The sequence below is a fragment of the Aedes aegypti genome, chromosome 1 (assembly GCF_002204515.2).
Source record: "Aedes aegypti strain LVP_AGWG chromosome 1, AaegL5.0 Primary Assembly, whole genome shotgun sequence".
Lineage (NCBI taxonomy): Eukaryota > Metazoa > Arthropoda > Insecta > Diptera > Culicidae > Aedes > Aedes aegypti.
In genome coordinates, this window is record NC_035107.1 from 95,185,370 (window position 1) to 95,192,644 (window position 7,275).

The following is a 7,275-nucleotide window of genomic DNA, read 5'->3' on the forward strand; positions in this document are numbered from 1 at the left end:
TCCAGAGGAATTTCAGGAGAAATTCCAGGGGAATTTCAGGAGAGAATTCCAGGGGAATTTCAGGAGAAATTCCAGGGGAATTTCAGGAGAAATTCCAGGGGAATTTCAGGAGAATTCCAGGGGAATTTCAGGAGAAATTCCAGGGGAATTTCAGGAGAAATTCCAGGGGAATTTCAGGAGAAATTCCAGGGGAATTTCAGGAGAAATTCCAGGGGAATTTCAGGAGAAATTCCAGGGGAATTTCAGGAGAAATTCCAGGGGAATTTCAGGAGAAATTCCAGGGGAATTTCAGGAGAAATTCCAGGGGAATTTCAGGAGAAATTCCAGGGGAATTTCAGGAGAAATTCCAGGGGAATTTCAGGAGAAATTCCAGGGGAATTTCAGGAGAAATTCCAGGGGAATTTCAGGAGAAATTCCAGGGGAATTTCAGGAGAAATTCCAGGGGAATTTCAGGAGAAATTCCAGGGGAATTTCAGGAGAAATTCCAGGGGAATTTCAGGAGAAATTCCAGGGGAATTTTCAGGAGAAATTCCAGGGGGAATTTCAGGAGAAATTCCAGGGGAATTTCAGGAGAAATTCCAGGGGAATTTCAGGAGAAATTCCAGGGGAATTTCAGGAGAAATTCCAGGGGAATTTCAGGAGAAATTCAAGGGGAATTTCAGGAGAAATTCCAGGGAATTTCAGGAGAAATTCCAGGGGAATTTCAGGAGAAATTCCAGGGGAATTTCAGGAGAAATTCCAGGGGGAATTTCAGGAGAAATTCCAGGGGAATTTCAGGAGAAATTCCAGGGGAATTTCAGGAGAAATTCCAGGGGAATTTCAGGAGAAATTCCAGGGGAATTTCAGGAGAAATTCCAGGGGAATTTCAGGAGAAATTCCAGGGGAATTTCAGGAGAAATTCCAGGGGAATTTCAGGAGAAATTCCAGGGGAATTTCAGGAGGAATTCCAGGGGAATTTCAGGAGAAATTCCAGGGGAATTTCAGGAGAAATTCCAGGGGAATTTCAGGAGAAATTCCAGGGAAATTTCAGGAGAAATTCCAGGGGAATTTCAGGAGAAATTCCAGGGGAATTTCAGGAGAAATTCCAGGGTAATTTCAGGAGAAATTCCAGGGGTTTTTCAGGAGATATTCCAGGGGAATTTCAGGAGAAATTCCAGGGGAATTTCAGGAAAAATTCCTGGGGAATTTCAGGAGAAATTCCAGGGAATTTCGTAAGAAATTCCAGGGGAATTTCAGGAGAAATTCCAGGGGAATTTCAGGAGATATTCCAGGGGAATTTCAGGAGAAATTCCAGGGGAATTTCAGGAGATACTCCAGGGGAATTTCAGGAGTAATTCCAGAGGAATTTCAGGAGAAGTTCCAGGGGAATTTCAGGAGAAATTCCAGGGGAATTTCAGGAGAAATTCCAGAGCAAAATCAGAAGAAATTCCAGGAGAATTTCAGGAAAAATTCCAGGGGAATTTCAGGAGAAATTCCAGGGGAATTCCAGGAGAAATTCCAGGCGAATTTCAGGAGCCATTCCAGGGGAAAATCAGGAGAAATTCCAGGGGAATTTCAGGAGAAATTCTAGGGGAAAATCAGAAGAAATTCCAGGGGAATTTCAGGAGAAATTCCAGAGGAATTTCAGGAGAAATTCCAGAGGAATTTCAGGAGAAATTCCAGAGGAATTTCAGGAGAAATTCCAGAGGAATTTCAGGAGAAATTCCAGAGGAATTTCAGGAGAAATTCCAGAGGAATTTCAGGAGAAATTCCAGAGGAATTTCAGGAGAAATTCCAGAGGAATTTCAGGAGAAATTCCAGAGGAATTTCAGGAGAAATTCCAGGAAAATTTCAGGAAAAATTCCTGGGGAGTTTCAGGAGAAATTCCAGGGGAATTTCAGGAGAAATTACAGGGGAATTTCAGGAGAAATTACAAGGGAATTTCAGGAGAAATTCCAGGGGAATTTAAGGAGAAATTCGAGGGGAATTTAAGGAGAAATTCGAGGGGAACTTCAGGAGAAATTCCAGGGGAATTTCACGAGAAAGTCCAGGGGAATTTAAGGAGATATTCCAGGGAAATTTAAGGAGATATTCCAGGGAAATTTCGGTAGAATTTCCAAGAGAAGGGGAATTTCGGTAGAAGGGGAATTTCGGTAGAATTTCAGGAGAAATTCCAGGGGAATTTCAGGAGAAGTTCCAGGGGAATTTCAGGAGAAATTCCAGGGGAATTTCAGGAGAAATTCCAGGGAAATTTCGGTAGAAATTCCAAGAGAAGGGGAATTTTGGTAGAAGGGGAATTTCGGTAGAAATTCCAAGGGGAACTTCGGTAGAAATTCCAAGGGGAATTTCGGTAGAAATTCCACGGGGAATTTCAGGAGAAATTTCAGGGGAATTTCAGGAGCCATTCCAGGGGAATTTCAGGAGAAATTCCAGGGAAATTTCAGGAAAAATTCCTGGGGAGTTTCAGGAGAAATTCCAGGGGAATTTCAGGAGAAATTCCAGGGGAATTACAGGAGAAATTCCAGGGGAATTTCTGGAGAAATTCCAGGGGAATTTCAGGAGAAATTCCAGGGGAATTTCAGGAGAAATTCCAGGGGAATTTCAGGAGAAATTCCAGGGGAATTTCAGGAGAAATTCCAGGGGAATTTCAGGAGAAATTCCAGGGGAATTTCAGGAGAAATTCCAGGGGAATTTCAGGAGAAATTCCAGGGGAATTTCAGGAGAAATTCCAGGGGAATTTCAGGAGAAATTCCAGGGGAATTTCAGGAGAAATTCCAGGGGAATTTCAGGAGAAATTCCAGGGGAATTTCAGGAGAAATTCCAGGGGAATTTCAGGAGAAATTCCAGGGGAATTTCAGGAGAAATTCCAGGGGAATTTCAGGAGAAATTCCAGGGGAATTTCAGGAGAAATTCCAGGGGAATTTCAGGAGAAATTCCAGGGGAATTTCAGGAGAAATTCCAGGGGAATTTCAGGAGAAATTCCAGGGGAATTTCAGGAGAAATTCCAGGGGAATTTCAGGAGAAATTCCAGGGGAATTTCAGGAGAAATTCCAGGGGAATTTCAGGAGAAATTCCAGGGGAATTTCAGGAGAAATTCCAGGGGAATTTCAGGAGAAATTCCAGGGGAATTTCAGGAGAAATTCCAGGGGAATTTCAGGAGAAATTCCAGGGGAATTTCAGGAGAAATTCCAGGGGAATTTCAGGAGAAATTCCAGGGGAATTTCAGGAGAAATTCCAGGGGAATTTCAGGAGAAATTCCAGGGGAATTTCAGGAGAAATTCCAGGGGAATTTCAGGAGAAATTCCAGGGGAATTTCAGGAGAAATTCCAGGGGAATTTCAGGAGAAATTCCAGGGGAATTTCAGGAGAAATTCCAGGGGAATTTCAGGAGAAATTCCAGGGGAATTTCAGGAGAAATTCCAGGGGAATTTCAGGAGAAATTCCAGGGGAATTTCAGGAGAAATTCCAGGGGAATTTCAGGAGAAATTTCAGGGGAATTTCAGGAGAAATTCCAGGGGAATTCAGGAGAAATTCCAGCGGAATTCAGGAGAAATTCCAGCGGAATTCAGGAGAAATTCCAGGGGAATTTCAGGAGAAAATCCAGGGAAATTTCGGGAGAATTTCCAGGGGAATTTCAGGAGAAATTTCAGGGGAATTTCAGGAGAAATTCCAGGGGAATTTCAGGAGAAATTCCAGGGGAATTGCAGGAGAAATTCCAGGTAAATTTCAGGAGAAATTCCATGGAAATTTCAGGAGAAATTCCAGGAGAATTTCAGGTGAAATTCCAGGGGAATTTCAGGAGAAATTACAGGGAAATTTCAGGAGAAATTCCAGGAGAATTTCAGGAGAAATTCCAGGGGAATTTCGGTAGAAATTCCAAGAGAATTTCAGGAGGAATTCAGGAGAACAATTCCAGGGGAATTTCAGACATAACTCTTGTGAAATTAATGTATAAATTCCAAGGGAATTTCAGGGGAAATTCCAGGAGAATTTCAGAAAACAAAATTCAGGGAAATTTATGTAAAAATTTCAGAGAATTTCAGTAGAATTTCAGGAGAAATTCCAGATATGAAACATAGGAAACATTTCTAGAGAATAACTATGAACGACTTTTAAGGAGTTATTCTAAATACACTTAAAAGGAAATTTGAAATGGATTTTCTTGAAAAAAAATCTGTCATTTATCTCTTTGAGTCCTCCATTTTCATATATAATAAAATATCACGAATCTAATGAAGGAAATGCCCTACGATGATGAAATAGGTGATAAAATACTATTGTTTTTAATATCCCATTCAAATTATGATTTTTTGACAGAAAGGCCCACCCTAATGGAAAATAAGTGAACCACCCTAATAAAATACCACATATTAAATGTAGAAAATGGCTTACGATAATGTGAGAGATGGGGATTTTTTTTATTACCGTACGGGTTTGGGCCGAAGGGTCTCAGATTTTCATGAAACTTTTTCCACAGGCAGGGCTCATGGATATATGAATAAAAAAAAAATGAGAAAAATTCAGGGTCGCCTATTTTTCCGGAAAACTCAGGTGGAAATTTTTTGTTTTCCCTTGACACAACTTACTTTAAAAAATCATAACTCAAGAACGAAGCATCGTAGAAACAAAGTTTTTATATGAAAATTTAAGCAAATTTTCTCAAAAATCCAAAAAAAAATATGAACTGGAAAAAGTTTTCCACAAAATTTTCCACCGTTGGGGAAATTCATAAAGAAAAGCTGGAAAATCTATGCCCGAACTCGCGGAAATTTTTTAATAAAATATTTTTAAGAAAGAAACTTTATAAACTTCAATTCTGGTAACTTTTAGGATGTACTTTTCTTTAGTTCCTGATCTATGGTCAATTTTGTGAAAAATGCAAAGATTTGTTTTCAAAGAAAAGGCTAATATGGTCATTTTTCACAAAATTGACCATAACTCAGGAACAAAAAAAAAGTACATCCTAAAAGTTACTAGAATTGAAGTTTATAAAGTTTCCTTCTCAAAAATATTTTATTAAAAAATTTCCGCGAGTTCGGGCATAGATTTTCCAGCTTTTCTTTATGAATTTCCCTAACGGTGGAAAATTTTGTGGAAAACTTTATCCAGTTCATATTTTTTTTGGATTTTTGAGAAAATTTGCTTAAATTTTCATATAAAAACTTTGTTTTTACAATGTTTCGTTCTTGAGTTATGATTTTTCAAAGAAAAGTCTTATATGGCACATCTGGACATTTTTCACAAAATTGGCCATAACTCAAAAACGAAAAAAAAGTGCATTCCAAAAATTTCAGTGATTAAAGCTTATAAAATTACCTTCTCGAAAATATTTTTTTGAAAATTTTCCACGAGTTCGGGCATAGTTTTTCCGGCTTTTCTTTACGAATTTTCCCAACGGTGGAAAATTTTGTGGAAAACTTTTTCCAGTTCATATTTTTTTTTGATTTTGCTTAAATTTTCATATAAAAACTTTGTTTCTACGATGCTTCGTTCTTGAGTTATGATTTTTTAAAGTAAGTAGTGTCAAGGGAAAACAAAAAATTTCCACCTGAGTTTTCCGGAAAAATAGGCGACCCTGAATTTTTCTCAATTTTTTTTTATTCATATATCCATGAGCCCTGCCTGTGGAAAAAGTTTCATGAAAATCTGAGACCCTTCGGCCCAATTTGTACGATAATAAAAAAAAATCCCCAGATGTTCCAATACTATTGTCTTCAATATTCAATTAAAATTCAATTTTTTTTATTTTGTTTAAAAATTTTCAACAAAACGAACCACCCTAATGGAAAGTAAATGAACCACCCTAATGAAATATCACATATAATATGCTTTCAGTGGCCAACAATGATATAGGATATGTTTCAATACTATTGCCTTGAATTTCTCAGCAATTGAATTCAAATCGTTCATTTCAAATTCAATTCTCTCCCCCAACTCAAAAATTTACTAAGTCCCAAAAGGTCGATTTTTTCAAAAAAAAATGTTTCCAAATAACACCAGATCTCGACGTTTCATGCATTTCTAAGACATCTGGCATCAAAAAAAAAAATTTCGATTTCGGAAATTTCATGTACGGTGTTTTTTTTGGGAGATTGGGAGATTTTTCATGGGTCAAAAGAGCAAAACTTTGACCGCTTTGGGGGTCCACTTTATGAAGTCCGATTGAGCTCAAATTTTGCATGGGGACTTTTTTCGAGGAGACAAAACTTATGAGCACTACCATTTTTTGAAATTCGAAAAATCGATTTTCATTTGCACTCTAGTGTGCAGCTACTGACACAAAGTGAACTACCAGTAAAACAGATGCATGAATAAGAGCGTGCATAAGCAGATCGAGGAGTACCAGTGCAAAAGGTATGCACATCTGGCGACACCAGAGGAACTTGCCAACGCCAATCCCAACAAAGTGTGGTACATACCGCTGGACGTCGCGGTGAATCCATTGAAAGGGATGGTTCGCTTAGTGTGGGTTGGCCGTGCTTCTGTGAATGGAGTGTCGCTGAATTCGCAGCTTGTGAAGGGGCCCGACATGCTGGCATCGCTGCCCGCGGTGATAAACCGGTTCCGAGAACGGCGAATCGGATTTGGATGGGGTCAATATCAAGGAAATGTACCATCAAATTAGGATAAGAGAGGAGATCAAGCAAGCTCAGCGTTTCCTGTTTCGAGCGGTGGAGAGGGAGCCACCAAAAGTCTACGTGATGGACATAGCCACGTTTGGCTCAACGCCGAGCCAGTGAGGTGAAGCTGGTTCATTCGAAAGGAGGGTTCGAAATCAGGAACTGGGTTTCGAATTCGGCACAAGTGCTCCGAAGCCTCGGAGAGCAGAAAGTACAGGGTGATTACTAATTCCTGTCAGTAAAGTAAATGTTCGTAGATAAAAGGTGTATGTATGAATTTTAATTTCTGGTATACATCCTGTTTTGTACATCTATTAAGTTTGTTTTGACAAAGTAAAGATTAAATCTTTTTTTCATTTAACTTAGTTTTTAGTCATATGTGTTGTTTTAAAGGCATTGCACCTGGCACGCACGTTTTCCACAGATATGTATTTTTGATTAAACTTGGCTTAAAAAATTGCCTGATTGAAACAGCATAATACCACAATCTTTTAGACTTACTAGGGAATAGAATGAGACTGATTATGGAAAATTTTAGCAAAAACAAAATTTAACCATTTTGTTCTATGATTACTTATTTTACTGACAGGATATAGTGATCACCCTGTAGACCAAACGGTTCAATTTAACTCGGAATTATTCAGAACTCGACGCATGATACGTTTTCGTTTTCTACT